The sequence below is a fragment of the Bradysia coprophila genome (assembly GCF_014529535.1).
Source record: "Bradysia coprophila strain Holo2 chromosome X unlocalized genomic scaffold, BU_Bcop_v1 contig_39, whole genome shotgun sequence".
Taxonomy (NCBI): domain Eukaryota; kingdom Metazoa; phylum Arthropoda; class Insecta; order Diptera; family Sciaridae; genus Bradysia; species Bradysia coprophila.
In genome coordinates this window covers 1,760,570-1,776,855 of record NW_023503329.1, presented here as the reverse complement: position 1 = coordinate 1,776,855, position 16,286 = coordinate 1,760,570, and the positions used below count along the sequence as shown (strand labels likewise).

Sequence of the window (16,286 nt, the reverse complement as noted above, 5' to 3'; positions counted from 1 at the left end):
AAAATACTCCCCAGTACTGTGTGAAATGTAACTCCGAATGGCCAGAAATATTTTCTTTTTAAATTATTAAGTTAATTTTGAACTGACTTTTATCAGAAATGAAACCAAAATTATTTTTAATAATATTATTTAAAAAAAAACAGGATCCGACATGATTCGAAACCGTGCCTATCGATCACAACATTTTGATTGTAGGCAATCACACAGCTATTGTAGGTAATTACAACTACAGCTCTGATAGCAAGTAGAAAAATACAGCTGTGACAGCTACGGGCCGAAATATTTTCTGTGACAGCTGTATTTTCTCAAAAACTACAGCTGGAGACAGATCGCAGCTGTAGCAGGTAACTACTTTTTCCTCAGTGTACAATACAAACAATCCTAAGCGGTTGCTCGTATCACTAAAGCCTCCAAATTTGACACTTATCAGTTCAGTGCCCATGCTAGTAGCAGTGTTGTGGCCGAATCAAATTCATACCTAAATTTCACCGACATCAACTGTAGTTGCTTGCAATGGAACAATTTTCGGAATTGATTTCAATCTTTATAGGCATTAGGTTATAGGGTTGGAACTACAACCATTACGCCATTGAGTCGTAAAATTTCTTGAGAATAATTTATGGCTCGAAAATATCTTTTTCGCTTCTATAAATATTAAAAATTAAATCCAAGCTCGAACACTTTTTCTGTTGACTCGCATCGCACACCAGTCAACCACCATTTGGAAATGATCGCACACCACTTCTACAGACTCACGTACCGGTTTCAAAGACTAGTACTTTATCTGTGTAGGCTTATACACAATTTCTGAACAATTATACATCACTTCTATAGACTCAACACTCAACACCGTTACTTTAACCTAACAGGATAATCATCTGTTATCGACAAAAAAAAATGAAATACGGACAACGGTGGTGATGGTCTTATAAAGGGAAATTTATATGTTAAAACAAATGAAGTAAAAGATTTCTCAAACTTTATGCGACCAAAATGACTAAAAGGAGGAAAAGATCATGTCGCTATTACGTCTGTCATTTAAACAAAATTATCTCTGATATCTTATGTGGAATGACTTCGCATACAACGTTGAAAATTGTAAGCCCATTGCTGCTTACCATTTTGACCAGACTCAACCTAATGTTAAGGCGTGGAAATCTAATTGACCTACTAAATTTCCAAACCAATTTTTATAACAAAAAAAGAAGGAAAAAAAAGAAAACAAACGAGAAATATCGAAACCAAAGAAAAATAACAAATTGAAAATTTCACTTCATTGATTTGCTAGATTTGCAAAAAAATTTTTTTACTCTTTTTCGCAATGCAAAAGTTCTGGGTTACAGAGTACACCTAACAGAAAATAGCAAACAAAAAATGGTAAAAAAATATAATCTCACTGAACTGCATTACGTTGAATGATTTTTATTTTCGAATTGCAATCCTGTCGGTATGTCAACACCTTGGTTTGTTACTTTGGTAGAAAGGATTACAAATAACATTGCTTGCACTTTATCCATGTGTAAATGAAAATTTTTCATTTGTTCTCGATATTTCTCACACCACCCCCATCCACACCGATTTTTATTAAAAGTGAAAATTTGAAATGTTGAAAAATACCGTTGCATCGTTGTCGTCACTGTTTTAGTTTCGTTCAATTTCAGATAAAACTCATTTTTGCTTGCCCCACGCAGGTATACCCGATGTGATGGAGTACATTTTTTAACGAAGATTCTTTTTTACTTTGTCTCAACTCAGCGATGAAAAGTAAGTGTTAGATGGAAGCCACACGAGCAATTTTGAATTGCTGAGATCCGCAAATTAGGTCCGATATGTAGCAAATGTTAAATAATGGAAAAGTCAGTATAATTGTCAATCTCATCTGCGTAAAATTGATCGTGTGTTTTCGGTCTCGCACAATTATAATTTTTTGTTTTTCTGTCAGAGTTCTTCCATAAGTAGTGTTAAATGGACATGATCATGCTACGGAAAAAAAATGGAATTCAGTCTGGACTCCAGTCCGGATTATTCATCTTATGCGAAGGCGATGCTCTAATTGAACACTTTTTCATTTCAAACTTTAAGTTGAGTTTATATTGTCAAATTTACCGTGGTATGTACATTATACAGTGATCCAAATGTTCCTGGTATAGAAGTGATTTAAATATATCCCAATGTTCAACGTTTGTCGTGCGAATTTAATGACTCGCAAGTAGATGTTACATGGAAGAATGTACAAGAAATACCTAACGTTGATACTCTCTGATAGGAGAACATTCTAACAAGTTTGACGTCGAGGAAAAAAAAAACATTTCAGCGGATCATAAAAACAGTCTACATTTCATTAACACGGCAAGGGAACAAAATGTCATAAAGCTAAATGCTATCAGCTGGGTGTTGTATGCAAATAAACAGCCAAACCTTAAAGTCATGTATAAATATACACATCCCATTTGCTACAAGAGAGACAGACAATGTAAATATTTTTAAATTTGAAATCGGGTCCCAAATGAATAAATTATTACGTTCTGCATGTATCTGTTTCACCGTTGTCAATTGGACTGTATCGTACCAGTAAGTAGACACGATAGTCCAATTGTCACTGTGGAATGTGAAAATGCAACAACTCATGTCACTTTAATGCTACATTATGACCCATACCATTTTACGGTCGGCGATGAGAATCGTAATGTAAAAAGCGAGTGGCTGGAGTACTTTAAAAGATATTGAGAATCGCTTGAAATCTGATCAGTTTTCGTCCTAACATTGCAAATGTCTGCGAAACTCACGGACGACTCTGAATTGGGCTTAACAGTATGCATCAGCTCGGAGAGGGAGTTTGGATTTATTTTTGCATCTTTTATCGCATTCGCGCCATCCCCAGAGGTCTTAATCATACATTCCTTTGAATTTTCAGTATGGTCTTACATACTGACCAATTAAAATTGAACTGTTTTTATTACATTTGCAAGGTTTATTTTCTGTAAACAATTCCAATGCGCACACATTATCTCGACTTCGGAGTATAAACGTGCGCACGCAAGCTCAATATACTGAATAAGAATTGTGAATGTTATACAAATTTATGGAAAGCTCGTTATTAAGTCCTATACTTGTGTTCTAATCACGATACGCTAAAAATCTTGAATTCTTGAATTTTCAGATATTTTTCTAGATTTTCCAACATTTTCAAACAAAATTTTTGGAAAATTTGGAAGTCAAGAAAATGTGGAAGAATTTAGGAAAGTACTGCTTCCAAATAATTTTGAGAGATATTGCCTGCTTGCTTTAGCTCTTTTACCAGCTGGTTTTCTCACACAATCAAGTGCGTGCTTATACGGGTTTATCAATACCAAGTACGTGCTGCGGAAGCGGACTATGAAACCCGTACAAAGCCATGTAAACAGTGTGTTTGTATGAGTGGATCAGCTGGTGAAACAGCTGAAACTGAATTTAGACAAAAAATTGGTTGACATTATCTGCACATTTTCCAATGCTGGTTCGATGTACACAACAAGTTCTCATTTCAGTTATACCTGAGAAGATTATACACATTAAAATTATTGTTTTTGTACTCCACAGAAAATTTTCTTCCATCCTCCATACATTCGAAAGGGGAATTGTTCCATTCCGAAAACCATTCTCATAACGGAATTAATTTTCAACTTATCATCCACTCCACTATCATCCTGCTTTTACACACTTTTCTTGTAATGAAAAGATTTTTTTTTTCTTCATCTTCAGACAATATTATGAGCTCTTCTTGTTTTTGTTTATTTTTCCTTATAAAATATCTACCCCACCGTTGTAAAAGATAGTGTTATATATTTAATCACACATCTCTTAACGAGAACAGTATTTAGTTGTTGTTTTAACGAAAAACTTAAAATAAGATGCAAGAAAGTTATAAGAGAATACTTTTCAGTTTGCAATGTAATGAGACAAAATGTACAGAAATGTGTTCTGCATAGATATAATAATAGCCGCGTACATTACACTTGCATATAAGTACGTACAATGTATATTACATTTGTCGTTAGTTCCTTCTATTTTTTTTATAATTTTTTTTTTTCGTATAAACATTTTTCGTTCTCTGTGTAGAAATTTCTATGGTGCATTTTGGCTATATGTATGACAAGAAAGTATTTAATTTTAGATGAACAATAAGATATCACTCTTTGCGTTTGGCTATGTACACTATATACATATATAGTTCTACTCTGTACTTTAACCATGGGAATGAGGAAAAATTGTAAATGAAAACAGTAATAGGGTACCAGAGGAGAAGGAAAAAATAATAATAATAGAACAACAACAACATTACCAACAACAACAACGAGGAATAAAGAAGAGGGACAAGGTTGATATATAAGACCGGAAAAGCTATTATGATTTGAAACTACGATAAAGTTTATAATGCTGAAGTTTTTATTTTCTTTATGGTTTGATGGTGATAGTTATATAAAATTCTTGTTAAACTTGGTTGTAATGTTAATGGTTTATTGTGTCGATTATATTGCACCTTTGGGATATTTATAATGCCACTTTTCACTATTTATGCAATCAAACATAGGGAAAATAGTTGCAAATTAGATCTGTAAACCATTTTTCTCGCTGAGAATCTTGGACATTTTTCTTTTTCTTTACTTTTATCTTTCCTTTTGATGTTGTGCTTTTAATACGTATTTTATTACCTGAAGATGGTGACCCATTTCTCTTTCCAATGACTAAGTCTTCCACTAAAATAATCCGGGTAATAATTTAGGTAGTTGCAGTGTGTTTTGTGGCTGCAACGATGTACACTGATAAAAAAATTTACGTCCAGTATGTATGAAATGGCTGGCAGACAGCTTCATTTCTGCCTTACGTCGGATATGTATATTCCAACGTCTGACATGTATATCCAACGTCTGACATGTATATCCAACGTCTGACATGTATATCGTACATGTTCGACGTATAGTCATACGTACTGCTCGTGACTATTCTTGTCACTCGTATGTTTGTACGTCGAACATGTACGATGTACTTGCCAGAGGTTGGAATATACATATCCGAAGTAAGGCAGAAACGAAGCTGTCTGCCAGCCATTTCATACATACTGGATGTATGTTGACGAAATTTTTTTATCAGTGTACACACTGAATGACTTGTATGATGTAACCCAAATACGATGAATCTGTGTTTATATGTCTAGCCTATCTTTAGGTGAGATATTAATTAGCTCCTAACTTTCCTCAGAGAATATTTGCATACTTCGAGGTGTCGGTGTGGATCAGAAGTCACGCTAAGCCGGTGGTCCAGACTACACTTGTTATTGGCCGTAAAAGACTGTTAGTGAGGTCGCTAAACAAATCAAATCAAATATTAATCGATAAGTTAGTTCTCGCAAATACACCCAGATAGATGATTCTGCGACGACTACTATGTGCTTTATGTGTAGTAAAAGGGGTTTTAAAACAAGTAAGAAATCGGAAGTAGCTGTCTACTTTAAACGTGCTTTAACTGAAATTTTTCGCAAAAGATCTGAATATTGTCAGACCGAGGCGATGCCGAGTTTGGCAATACATTGTCCTCATTTTAAAAATGTCATTTTTACGCACTAGCCGTAAATAAATGTTTAGAACAAAAGTCCATTGATACAATCGCCCAATTTATGTAGTCGTACATAAAAGCATGTGTATATTTCGCTTAACCATCATGAATGATGAAGCAACAAAAACACCAAATTTCATTATTTTGCCGTGATACTAAAATTAGACAACAGAAAAACTTCTCTTCAAAACTTGTCTTATCCAAAATCAACTGTTGTAGACAAAGATTTTTTACCAATGAAAACATTGGACAAAGTAATTAATTTACAGTTTGCATAAGTTATGGTTCGGGGTGTTCTACTTTCCATATTTGCATTTGAGTTATTTGATTGACATTCATCAACAGACAATCAAACTTTCTCTGCATTTGCCTTAAAGCGTAAAACGCCATTTCGATGCACCATTTTTAAAGTTTGAAAACCGTTTTCCCATATTTTCCTAAATTCGACCAAATTCCACAATTTCGTAAGTTTTTCCAAAGTTTTCCAAAATTTTCCCGCAATTTTTTTTTGAAAATTTCGGGTAATTTAGAAAAACGTTGGAAAATTTGGGACGAAATGCTTTCTTTGAAATAGTCGCCGAATTAATGGAATCAACTGGTAAGAAACGTCGCCAGATCTAGGACTCATAAAGGCTTAAGAATGCCTCGTCGATGACCAGACTACACAGTTACGAATGCACAAGTTATTTCAGATCGGGCAATTTGATTCCAATAAAATAAGAAATTGAACTTGCGAAGAAATGTTCGTTACCCGTAACCTATAATATGCTTTATTTTGCCGCCATTGTCAACTCGACTTTTCTAAAAAGCTAAAAAGTGAATCCGTTAAATGTTTAACTGTTCTGTAAATTGAGATTTTTTTTTCGTTTGTGTACTATTTGAAAGAACCGAGAAAAAAGTTCTTCTCTGCGTCAAATGTAATAATACAAAAAAGGCAACCATCAAACAAACATTCTTGCGCTATTATATCAGTCAGAATATGGAATGATTTATATCCATAATATGTGGATCCTCGGTCGTAAATTTATCTTTTAAAAATGTGTCACCGTGGTGTAAATCATCGCGTATATATGCTAGGGTGTGCTTCGCACTGAAAGTTTTGCAATTGCATAATAGTAGCCATACCATCACAATTCCCACTTTGTTTGTGCATCCTACGATGAAACGATGGATGTGAAATAATGTCATGTGCCAACATATATCACACATAATATTTTACGAAAGGTTGCATTCATCTTGTTTCTGCTTTTCAAAATATATTTCATTCTGGAAACGTGTTGCGAGGATGAAAAAAAAAACCGGGAGATCTCTTTGACTATTCGGGTCGGGGCGGATTATTGCAATTTTATTTGATGAATTTTATGTGTTTTTTTATTGGTTCCCAGATTTAATAATCCAGCGCCACCATATACTTGAACGGTAACCGTTTCTCGCCAACACAGCACAAATCGAACATTTATTTCCAACTATCAGTTTGATGCCGTGATGGGAATTGTCGACTGTTGAAGCTATTGAAATTGAAATTATTAAATTACGAAGATGGTAATCAATTTTGATTGTTGGTCGGAGATTTCGGATAATTTGACGAAACAAAGTTATTTAGTGTAAGATTACGGTGACAAATTGCAGTGGTCTCACAAGGAATTTAAATCGATCTTGTTTGAATGCAAGAACAATTGAACTATAAGTCATATTTTATTTCGTTTATTTAGCTCTATTTTAGAGTTAACATTTCGTTTCTATGCAGTAATTGCAAGCATATTGATCTGATTGATTGTAAAGTTACATTTAAGAAGATTTTCATGACTCCACTGTAAGTATTTCGTCAACAATTTTTGTAATTTCAATTACCTTTACCTTTAAAGAATGCAAGCGTATCGAGGTATAATCCGAAAATCTTTTACTTAAATCACCTAATGTTTACTACAAAATCTTTTACTTCATTTGTTGCAACACTCATTTTGTTATATGACCACATGCATCGATACTTAGCTAAAATTGTGTCTTGTATTTCATTTTTGATGATATCTTTCCATCAGAGCCCTTTTTAGCCCCGTACGAAGTACAAAGGGGCTTATAGGATTACGATGCCGTGTGTAATTGATGGAATTCGAAGCAGACGGTAAGGGCAAAGTGTTTGCCTATGTTCATAGATGACGAATCTGCAATAAAAATTTTGTCTGTCCGTCTGTCCGTCTGTCCGTCTGTCACGTCGATATCTTGAGTAAATCAAATCCGATTTCAAAAATTTTTTTTTCCCTGAAAGATAGTCGAAATAGTGAGGCTAAGTTCGAAGATGGGCATATTCGGGTCGGCCCTTCGTGAGTTAGGGCCACCTAAGTGATTTAAGGTCTTTTGGTGATATTTATGGCAAAATAAACGATGGAAATGTAAATGACACGGCAAATGATAGGTATTGTCAATACCAATCCAGGAAAAAAAAGTTTTTAAAAACCGGGTGAGTGGACCGTGAATTTGGGCCTTAGAAGTGAAATGCTACTAGGGCCCTATGTGTATTTTACATAGAACTCGAGTAAATTTCATTCGTTTTTCGTAATTTTTGTTTGATGTGGAAGGTAATCGAATGCCGAATAGAATGTTGTTGAAAAAAAATTAAATTTGGGTCCTTGGCCTAAGGCCGCTACTAGGGCTCTATGTGTATTTCACATATAACTCGAGTAAATTTCATCCGTTTTTCGTAATTTTTGTTTCATTTGGAAGGTAATCAAAGGCCGAATAGAATGTTGTTGAAAAAAAATTAAATTTGGGTCCTTGGACTAAGGCCACTACTAGGGCCCTATGTGTATTTTACATATAACTCGAGCAAATTTCATCCGTTTTTCGTAATTTTTGTTTCATTTGGGAGGTAATCAAAGGCCGAATAGAATGTAGTTGAAAAAAAAATTTAATTTGGGTCCTCGGACTGAGGCCGATACTAGGGCCCTATGTGTATTTTACATATAACTCGAGCAAATTTCATCCGTTTTTCGTAATTTTTGTTTCATTTGGGAGGTAATCAAAGGCCGAATAGAATGTAGTTGAAAAAAAAATTTAATTTGGGTCCTCGGACTGAGGCCGATACTAGGGCCCTATGTGTATTTTACATATAACTCGAGCAAATTTCATCCGTTTTTTCGTAATTTTTGTTTCATTTGGGAGGTAATCAAAGGCCGAATAGAATGTAGTTGAAAAAAATTTTAAATTTGGGTCCTCGGACTGAGGCCGATGCTAGGCCCTTATACTCAAAAAAATAAAATTTTAGGGCGATTTGAAATTTTTGTTTCATTTGAAAGGAACGTCGTACGGGGCTTCGTAATTGCGCTATGCGCAATTTGTAAGATGTACATATTATATAATAATTTTACTTTAACTACATTAACCGGCGCAATAGGCTTACGGTCAAAGTAGGGTGACAGACGCACTAGGGTCACGTACGCAATAGATATACGGGTTTGTACGGGGCTCAGTCGCAGCAAACGCTCCGACTGTTCTGATGGCTCGTTTTTAAGGAACGACCGTAATAACGACCACGAATGTGTTAACGTATGTATGCACTGTGTGTAGCTTGTCTTTGAATTGTTTTTGATACAAAGGTATTGTCTTTGTCGACCAGCTGGAGATGTTCAGCTGTTGCTGATTCTGCACAAGCTTTACGTTTAATAATTGTAAGATAACTTAGAGTGTAAATAAAGAAGAAATCAATGCATTCGATTGCGGGTTTTTGTGTCAGTAAAGAAAAACGTTCCGATGATCAATATTCTGGGCGTAACAACTAAAAAATGAAACGTCAGCTCAGCTCGTTGATTTTATAAATTTAAATTTAAAATTGATACAATAAATAGAAAAACGTGTTCCGCCAATCGTTTTCACGACAATTTTCGAAATGCACTAAACGGAATTTTAAATTCCTTACCATTATTCTTAAGTGTCGACACGCAATTCGGTCACTCCGTTGAGAGTTTTTATTGGCTGTAAGGATCGCTCGACAAAAAATATCTACCATCAGAATCGCTCACGTACCTAAGTGCTAAGTGGATTGGAAAAATTAGACTACGGCTCATACTTAATTCTTATTCATGAAAAGTCTTTCTTTGGGCCTGTGCTGCAAATATAAAATTATCAAAATTTGAAATGTCGTGATAGAAATTTCATCATAATTGAAGTGGTCATGATTATTGAACGCGATGCGAACAAAATCGGTGCACATATTTCACAGAGTACACACACATGTATGTTGTCAATCGATAATAGATGATTTCATTATTTTATTAACTCCCATCAAAAACGAAAACGAAAAAAACTCGTGTGATGAGAAATGGCAACGGACGAACAAAAAATCACGCTAACGACACTGCTCTTGTTCATTATGAAAACTCATGTATTTGTATTTGTAACGCCATAAAAAATTGCAGCACATCTAACATAACTACTGTAGATTTTCAAGCAATTTGCCTACATTTAATCGATTTAATCAGAGACAATTTTTACAATTTTCTACGACTCCAATAAAGAAAATGTTTTTTAGAAGAAATAGAAGCAATTACTTGCTATGTATACGCTTGGTAATCGTTCAAATTGTACTACATTGAAAAGGATAATAGAAAATCAGAGAATGTGAAATTGGCCCATAACCTGTTTGTCACTGATTCTGTCCTCCTCAATAATGAGTTTTTGTATGGGGTAGAATCTTACCTGTCAAGTTATACGGAGCTCTTATTCGTTTACCTGAGTCGTTTGTCGAAACGCACGTCTCCGTTTCGTGGATTGAGAATTGCCATTGACTGAAACGATCTTTAAAAAAATCGATTCGCTAACGAGAAATATTCACACTCACCGAAAACGTCTATTGGATTGGAGAAAGCTTTCTCCCTAAGAAGTGCTATACCAGTATATCCTTCGAGACTAAAGACGGGAATTCGAAAATTGAAGCTTAAACGTTTTTCGTTCGATTCAAAAGACTTGTAAAGATGAAGTGACGAACGCTCAGTGTTAAGTTTTGCAGTCTACCAATGAAATGACCTTCTAAATGTACACTCTACATGAAAGACACTTCAATATCGCTTGCCAAGATACAACGAACCATTATTTGTTACAAAGAATCGGTGAATTTGCTCTTTTTAGATTAAGATCGTAGCCGGTATAAAAAGCGATTAAAAGATAACAGCATCATTCCGGCCACTTACACTCATTCCACCCAAAATGTGTATTGTTGTACGTATATATATAATAATAATATGTTCGTTCAACGTGTAGTTGAACAAAGAGGAAATAAATTCTTGTTTTAATATTGCTTCCTATTTATTTCGACAATTTACTTATTTATCAAATACATACCGTTAACAAGTAATATACATAAAGCCTTCATTCTCGTTTTTCTGTTTTTCCTATCAAAATGAATAGGTTTAATAAAAAGAGAAACCCCATACCCACATAAATTATTAGAGAGATTTTTTTGCGCTTGTGTATGCCGTCTTTATAATTCGCATGTAGCATAGGCAAAACATAAAACAAAACTCGAAAGTAAGTTTCCCATTATTTTCATTAACACAGAGGGCTAAGCAAAAAGGAAAGAAAAAGTGGAAACAAAGCAGAAGAAATCTACTCATCCAAGTGATAATATTAACATCACCATAATGTTTTATGTACCTTTTAAGCGTACATACATATCTTGACGTGAATTGTATACAACAGCCAGCAACAACAACAACAACAACTATAACACATAATCTCTTCCTTTATACTCTGGCATGTGTTACATCCAAAAACGAAAAATTCTTTTGCAATGCTCTCCGTTCTATAACTCTGTACAAAAGCCCGTTCCCCAGACACTAGAAATTAGGTTTATCCGTCAACGTTGGGTGTTTTCCCCGAGTATATGAGAACATGAAAACACATATAACATTCGGAACTATAACATATCACTCCGCTATGGTTTAATGTAGTGCTTCAAGAGCTAGGACATAAAAACACTATTACACACTCGCTTCCATCTCATATAGTTTTTCGTTCTTGTTTATTGTATAACTTTGGTAGATGGACGTTTTGCTCAATGACTTCTCATTCGGGCAATTAGATTAGTAGAACATTTAAGGTTTTTTTCCTCCATTTTTTTAAAAAGAATTTTCTCTTTAGTCTTTTGTTGGATGTGTCGTTCCAAAAGACTGAAGATGTTCTGTGTTTCTATACTATAAAGGATATGGCGATGACGGTACACAGAGGAGAATCGAGGAACTTTGAATGGAGTCCCTTCCGGATTATACTGTCCGAAAAGGTAAATTTTGCAAAACTTTATTGTATAAATGCTGGGACTCTATTAAGGCCAGGTTAAGGCGTTATACATACCTGGCATTGACAAACCGATTTTTGTGTACGAATTGTGATCACCCGTTGTTCTCCGTTGGTTTTCATAATTTTTGGAGAATGAAAATCAAAATATACGTTTACTTTACACGGTTCTTTATTGAATGGGAATCTAGGTACTTCAAAGAATGCACATATCTATGTCGTGTCAACTTCATTCGTAATTTTTATTTTATTTTATTCGGAATAATCATCGACAGCATGTTTGCCAACTGATGATGAACGATTACAAAGATTAACAATCAAACTCTTAAAAATTATAAACAACAAATGAAACCTGACGAAACTTAGAACGAAAACCAACTATCACTACAATCACTTGAATAAGAAAAATAACGATCGCGTCTTAGCAATACTGAAACCAATCTTCATCCAACTACCCGGCTATGGTATCAGAGAACATATGAGCCAACAGCGAATTTCAGTTCACAATCAATTGACAGAGACTTGATCAAACGACGATACGTGGCCCTATTGGCTCGCGGGTCAACTAAACAACTAAAATTGTTAAAAATCCTGGACAAATTGCAAACCGGCTCGAAAACGCCGTAAAACGTGCGATGAGTCGGAACGTGCAAACACTCATGAAAACGGAGGGACCTGGAAGGTCGGTTAACGACGAACTTTAAAGCGAGGTCGGGAGCATCAATACGACCGCTGAGAAGATCATGCACGAAAAATGCGCACAGATTTAGCCTTCGCCTCGACAGAGTCTCGATCCCGAGAGTTTTACACCTAGACACATAGGAGGGAAGCCTGTAATTAGCGTCTCTCCTAACAGTCCTACGGAGGGCATAAATGACAAAGTTCTTTTGTATCGACTCGACCTTGGCTACTCTGTCGGTTTGCCGATCAACAACAAACGAAAAATTGCAGGACATATCCTGGTATCCGACCCACATCAACAGTCAGTTCTGTTGATGTAAGTGAAGCGTCCACATCTTCTGCGAGCAACATAATTTCTGTCGACACTGCTGTAGTCGATTCGGTGGTTGGACAAATGGATGAAGTTGAGCCAGTCAATTATGTCGACGGTGCACGAGTGAATTCGGCGATTGCAGTTCCACCAGTCAATTCGGATATTACAGTACCTCCGGTCAGTTCGGTACATGCAATTGCTCCATTCAATTCGGTGACTCGAGCAACTGCACGATAAATATTTACCAAAAGTAAACAAAATGCTTGACTTTGTGTACGCTGTACGTTGCGAGAAAAAACGTTGAAATTACTTTGAAATTCTAAGAATCATCTTTTGCGTCCGAAAAAGTTACTTTTTCGGACGCAATCAACGGCCGTAAAAGTTACTTTTTCGGACGCGGCCATCTTGATGTGAGCAGTACCGAAAAAACGCACATTTCATCATTAGAGTGAGTGACGAAAAATTATGATCGTCAGGCGCAAAAATATGTTTTATCAGTCTGCTTGTGGTATGCATCGGAAATAATCTACTAGAGGTAGGCTCGGAGGTAGGCTATTTTTTGCCACTGTCACCATATGAGCCTGATAAGATGCAGTATTTTCAATTGCATCGTAATCACTTTGTGTCTGTGAGATATCACGAATATTTCGAGAAAATTTTTGAAATTTTGAAAACATTTGGGAACGTTCTAGCAAAACCAGAAAGTTTTTTTCTCAAAGCCAGGCAATACTCGCAATAAATAATGTAAAAAAGATGCTTCTAATTAAATCTTACAGATCTAAGCAGCGGCTGTAATGCACAAGCATTCCCCATTGATTTAGCATTTCATATTTAGCATGCATACGTATGGTTTTTTCAGATTTAGTGCTTAGTTCTTCTGTTATCAAAAAAAAAAAAACATATTGTCGACTCTGTCGATATTTTGCCTTGCCAAATCAACGACATCGAAAAATTTGTATAATACTGTGAGTGCAGGTCATAAAAGTATTCTTCACTTGGCGATAAAGGTATGTTCCTGGGATTCGAAATCAGGCGATTAATCTGGGATTCTTCTCAGTGCTGTGTATTTTCGCCTTGCAGAAAAGACAGATAACCAAGTTTTGTCTGTGTTATCTATTCCTTCAATAAAAACAGTTTCACTGCAATGTAGCTGAATTATTAATGTCCCATGTAGAATATCAAAAATAGACAGCTTTTTGTGTTAATAAACATAGATGTTCGCATTATCTTGCCTTTCCATGTAATTTGTATCATTTATGCTGATCTCATGTTGCATAAGAGAAGCAAAAGAATTAAAAAAGGAACGAACGGACGAAAAAAAAAATTGTACAGAAAAAATAAATAAAAACGACGAAGAAACGGCAAAATTAATTAATTGCATTACAAAAGAGTTTTCTTTTCATTACTGATGAAATCAAACATAAAAAATTCAATCTAATTAACTTTGTTATCATGGACGGTGGATGGATGCTACTATATATTTATATAGGGAAGTAGCAGAGAAAAAAAGCAACGAACGAACCAAAAAAAAATTATAAATACGAAAACAGATACACGCTCTCAGTTCTGAAACAAACCAAAACACATAAATGATACCTCCAACCATACCTTTTCCGTTATGTTGGATTTCTTTTGTGGAAAACAATGTGGCTATTAAAATGTCCCAAATGTACGTTAGCATAATGTGCCTCCGGCAGCTAACATGACAAAAAAAATAACTGAAATATTATGTAAAAGAAGTGGCTCGGTTGGGGAGGAATCCGCACACATTTTGGGAAAGACGAGCTACCATGTGCTGATAGATTTCGAAAAGAGTACACACGGCTATATCACAGAGTTAGGAGCATAAAAATATTTTTGCAATGCCAATTCTTCTTTTTTTCGTCTTTTTTTTTGGTGACTGGTTTTGAATTTTTGTGATTTTTATTTTGATTTTTTTCCCCTGTTTTTCTCTACGGCTTTTTTTCTGTTTAGCTTTGTTTTCTGTTCGGTTCGGTTATAGTCTGCTTTATTTTACGCTCCTTGTTTCTTATGAATTATTCCTATATTGTAATTTGATTGGGGTTTGAACTTCCAATAAGTATTGCAATGGCTTCGTCCGATTTTTGTGCTTAGATCTGAAACGTTCTTCTCGTCATACCTAAACTAATAGGTGCACAGAGAAAAATCTCGCATTCACCGTCTGAGCTTGTCAGAGATTTTATTGACGGTGTAAGTGCGCCTTTAGTTTTAAATGATTAAAAGTGAACGATTTTATTCCATTACATTTCGACTGCTAAGATCACAGTCATCCTCAGGAGATTTTCCGAGACTAAAATGGAACTACAATGCAATGTACGACCAACTTATAGCTTAATTATAACATGAGAATTGCACCGATTTAACGCTGCGTTACACTTTCAATTTTGATGGTTTTTAGCGCATTTTAGACATTCTGACGTCAAAATTTGAAATTATTTTCACTCAGCGAATTTCAGTGTAGTGCATAATTTGCAGTGGTGTAATGTCATTGTTTACATCTGCAGTGTATTAGCATTTATTTTCTATCTATCTCTCGCTCACACACACTCGCACACCCATTGTCCTGAAATTTCGACGACATGAGTATCGGCGACTTCCTGAAGAAACGGCGAGTAGTCGCCGTTTCTTCAGGAAGTCGCTGTTTCTTCAGTAAGTCACCGTTTCTTCAGGAACTCGCCGTTTCTTCTCGTCGTTTCTTCAGAAAGTCACAGTTTCTTCAGAATGTCGCCGTTTTATGTAAAAAGCGCTGACTTTCTGTGAAAACGATGACTTCCTGAAGAAACAACGAGAAGAAACGGTGAATTCATAAGAAATAACAAGTTCCTGAAGAAACGGCGACGGAAGGTTCTAATCCTTTTTTCAGGAACTCACCATTTCTTCTCATCGTTTCTTCGGGAAGTCAACGTTTCTTCATAAGGCCAAAAACCAAATTCTATCGTCTCTATACATGAAGTAGAAATTCTATCGTCTCTATACAGAAAGTCGATAATAAGCGATTTGGCGGTATCTTTTTGGCAATAACTTTTTGGTTGTTGAATAGTCTTGCTGTAATAATCGATGCGAGAGAAAAAAAATTAACTCCTAAGTTACCGACACCGTTCCGGCGCCCGGCTCGCATTGCGGCCCTCCGCTTCGCTACGGAGCAATGGGCCGGATCGCTCGGCGTGTTAAAACGCTTTTTATGTGCAATGAATTACACAGACTATTTATGACACGATGCGAGAGAAAAAAAATTAACTCCTAAGTTACCGACACCGTTCCGGCGCCCGGCTCGCATTGCGGCCCTCCGCTTCGCTCCGGGGCAATGGGCCGGATCGCTCGGCGTATTAAAACGCTTTTTATGTGCAATGAAAATTGGTTTTCATGTTGTAAAAAGATGAATTCTGTAGTGATG

The 16,286-nt window shown here is 35.7% G+C and overlaps 1 protein-coding gene across 2 annotated transcripts in view; it reads left to right on the top strand.

The window, feature by feature from the left end:
- LOC119069735 (nucleolysin TIAR) overlaps positions 1-16,286 on the top strand; it is a 524,443-nt gene that overhangs the window by 220,606 nt on the left and 287,551 nt on the right. The gene's annotated exons all lie outside the window — the stretch shown is intronic.